Raw genomic sequence first — 4,206 nt, forward strand, 5'->3', positions numbered from 1 at the left:
CTTTCTTTCTTTCTTTCTTTCTTTCTTTCTTTCTTTCTTTCTTTCTTTCTTTCTTTCTTTCTTTCTTTCTTTCTTTCTTTCTTTCTTTCTTTCTTTTCTTTCTTTCTCTTCCTTTCTTTTTCTTTCTTCCTCCCTCTTTCCTTCCTTCCTTTCCTCTTCTCCATCTCCTTCTCCTTCTTTTTCTTCTCCCTCTCCCTCCCCCTCCTTTAGTATGGTACCTGGCATATAGTAGGCATTTAATAAATATTCTTTGAATTGAATAGGTGGGAGCATAAGAGCAGGGAAAAGAATACTATTTGAGTACATAGATTTAGAGCTCAAAGGGAACCTAGAAGTTGAATAATCCACCCCTCTCATTTTACAGATGAGAAACTGAGGCCCAGAGAGATTAAGTTAATTTGCCTAATGAGACATCCTCAGAGTTAAAGCCAGCACTTTTCCCAAGGTATCACACTTCCTCCCAATCTGAAGTGGTACAGCTGAGAGAATTTGTGTTAACGATGTATAGTAATACTAGAATATACTATCTTTACAATTTAAAAGCACTTTATAGTTTACAAACACCTGGACTTCTATAATTCCATTCAATCTTCATAATCCCACTTCTTACCTTCCCCATAGGCAAGGCGGAGATTATCAAATGAAGAAACAGAGACTGGGAAAGGAAGTCAATTGATTTCCACTGTCTAATAAATAGATAATAAGTGGCAGAACCAGAGCTTGAACCCTAACTTTCGGACTCCAAGAGATCAGTATTCTTGGTACTGTACCCAATTGCCTTTCATGATGGTTTAAACAGTCTTTTGCTTTTGTTTCCCTCTTCTAATTGTTACCAGTTCAAACCAGTATAAATGAGTTCAAACCAGTATAAACCTGTAAGTATAAACCAGTTCAGTTCACACACATATGTGTATATGAATGGTTTATTATATTCTTGGATACTGGTTTGAACTGGATTGTTTGGTTTATACTGGATTAAACTGGCATATACTTGTTTGAACTGGAATAAACTGGTTTGAGTTAGAGTCACCTGATTTAAACTAGTCTGAATTGGATTCCACTAGTTTGAACTGTTTTATAATTTTTTTAATATTTACTTATCTCTGTATTCGTTGTTTTCCTCCAGTAGAATGTAAATCTCATAAGGGCAGGGACTATTTTGATTTTATTTTTGTATTTCCAGTGTCTAGTGACATGAAATTTATTGGAATGTTGGATTGACAATGTGTTTTTTCCTTTTTTAAAAAATTTATTTATTTTTAGTTTTCAACATACACTTTTTTACGATTTTGAATTCCAAATTTTCCCCGTCTCCCTCCCTTCCCCCTTCCTCAATACATCATGCAATATGATATAGGTTATAATCATATTAAACATATTTTCATTTTCAGTCATATTTTGAAAGAAGAAAAAGGGAAAAACAAGGAAGAAAAAACAAAAACAAAACAATAAAAGGGAGGCGACATGTTTTGAAGATGAAAAAGAGGATAAAGGGACTGAAATCAGGTGACCTCACTCTTAGTGAAGGAGACTTAATCATCTGCTGTCATTGGGGTGAGAGCTTGGTTGTGGGTGCAAAGAGAAAGGAAAAATTACTAAGGGGAATGAGGAAAGGAGCTCATGATGTAACCTATGCAGAAACACAACTGAACGAATTCACCTGACATTCATTGGCTACTATGTGCCAAGCAAACGCATACTGGTGGTGTAAAAAACCCAAACCAAACTAGTCCCTGACCTTATTGGGAGATAATGGTGGAATCCTACCTTACAAACATGGACAACTCATTTAGTTGGGAGGTACACTCTGGGCTGGCCCCTTGTCTGAAGGGGTGGGGCTCCACTGGGCTGCCTTGGGCAACACCAGCTTTAGCCCAGCATATGGTGACAGCCCTCCAGGGCTTCCTCAAGGCACTGAAGAGACCTTTCCCATTCCCCCAGTTGTCCTCTCCCTCTCCTTGAAGCCAGATTATCGACCATCTTACAGATGAAGACACCTAGGCTCAGAGAGTTAAATGCCTTGCCTAAGGTCATACAGGTAAACCAGTGGGAAGGTTGGTATATTTGACCTCTGCCTGGGGGTTAAGGTCCATTGGCTCCAAATCCAACTTCTTTTCCTCTGAACCATATTCTTTAAATTTACATGTTCCCAGACAGTATTCCCCCCTTCCCTCATAGAATGTAAGCTCTCTGAGGGCAAGGACTAGTTTGTTTGTGGTTTTTGTATCCCCAAACTTAGCATAGAGCCTTACACTTATTACTCACTTAACCAGTGTCTGTCAAATTGATTTTTTTTGTTGGATTAAAACGTCTTTGTTTTCTTAGAAGTGTGAAAAAGTGGGTCTCAATTTTCTTCTTTGTACTCTCTTTTCCATTGTGGCCCTGGCACTTGAAACTTAACTGACCATCTCAAACATTCCGTTACCTTTGCACGATCAATTCCATCAGATAAAGATATGAGTCAATAATGTCAGGGTTTACACTAGCTATCCCAACGATTTAGTCAAGGCACTTTTAGAATACACATCTTTATCCTTATCTTTGTTTAAGGATAAAAACAACTGCCTAAAATACTGATGCCCCCTAAGTACTATACTCTGCTATGGCTGTGTGTCATCACATGCCACTCCCCTACTCGATAAATTCTAATGATTTCCTATCGCCTCCATAAAAAAATAAAAATCCCTTCCCAGCCTGGCCTTACTCGATCTCTTCTGTCTTATTCGAAGCTATTCTTGCTCTTCACATGTTAAAAGGAAGAATCAGTGGGGGGAATTATGGGTCAGCCAGCGCCTCCTCCATTCTGGGGTGACAAAGGCTTTGGACTTTCTCTGTTTGAGCTGTCTTATCAGCTAACTCTCTCCCCACTCATTCTCTCATTTCCCATTGCACTTCAGATTTGTCTAGGTTCTAGTTAACCCTGTGGTGAGCCCGTCTCCATTATGACTATATCCCTCTACCTTCAAGCAGTTTGAGGTAAATAAAAGGTCAAGGGTTTGGTAAACTTTGGGCTTCCATAGGGTCCCGTCTGTTTCCTCTGCTCCTGTGGCAAGCACAGGACATCACAATTCAGCCTTTTACAGCATTGTTTTCAAAGTGTAAACTCTTAGAAAGCAAAGGGCTACCTCTGGGCCATGTGAGGAAGAGGGAGGACAAGTGCTTTTGGATCATCTGAGATGCCCTCAAGTCAGGGGGAATTGTGCCTAGGCTTCTAGTCAGCCACCACAAGTGGTTTGAGGATGTCTTCATTCCATGTCCCCACCATGTTTTCTCCTTCTGTCCTCTCCCCTCCTCAATGTGTAAACATTCTGGCTCCACTGAAGTTTCAATATATGTACTCTGGGCAGGGGAATAGGAACACACAAGATGTTCTTAGATGAAATCAGGATTCATACAAGCCCTGTAAACAACTGGTCTTAATGTGATAAATGGGCCGGCACCACTGGGACCTGTTAACACTCTTAAGACATCTCCTCACTTGGAACCTTGGTTCTCAAAAGCTAAACTTACATCATTATGGTCTTCAGAGAGTTGTACTGAACAGGGTGGAAGGGTAGATATCAACTCACATGACACTCAGCTGGACAAGATTCTTTCCTCCTGTCGTTAGTGACCAGAAATACTTCCTCCTCTTATATGTTGGTTTCCTGGCCAGTGTTCTTTTGAGGATGTCCCCTGGGGCCAAGACGTTTTGATGAGGGAGAACACAAATTAACCAGCTCTAGGCAGCTCCTTCTGGTCAGACTAAGCTCCCAATCTTGCCATCTGTCTGGCCCTACACCCATCCTCCCTCCCACTTTCTGCTCTGGGCATAGTAATCAAATCAATGCATCAATACTATTGCTTCTGTAGAAGGCATGGCTAATTGGTAGGCCTTTCTAGACCACAACTTCCTTTCCTCTTGTTTGAACATAAACTCCGAGAGGGCTGGGACTGACTTCTAAATGTATACTTCCAGCACCTAGTGCAGGACATGCAGAAAATGGATGGTAAAATACATTTATATTCTGCTTTGTCAGCTTCAGGGAAGCCTGGACAGGGGGACTATTCTAGATGGAAGATAATAACGAAGCGGGGGGGGGGGGGGGGGGGGGGGGGGGGGGAAACAGGGAGGGGGGGGAGAAAGCAGCCGGAATCACTAAAAAACAAAAGACAGGGGGGAGAGAAGAAGAAATACACAAGAACGCCCCGCACCCGCGCTGGTGG

Source organism: Petaurus breviceps, unplaced genomic scaffold (assembly GCF_028583685.1).
Source record: "Petaurus breviceps papuanus isolate PSGF00001 unplaced genomic scaffold, PetGlider_PUasm1.0 90903, whole genome shotgun sequence".
In the NCBI taxonomy this organism is placed as follows: Eukaryota; Metazoa; Chordata; class Mammalia; order Diprotodontia; family Petauridae; genus Petaurus; species Petaurus breviceps.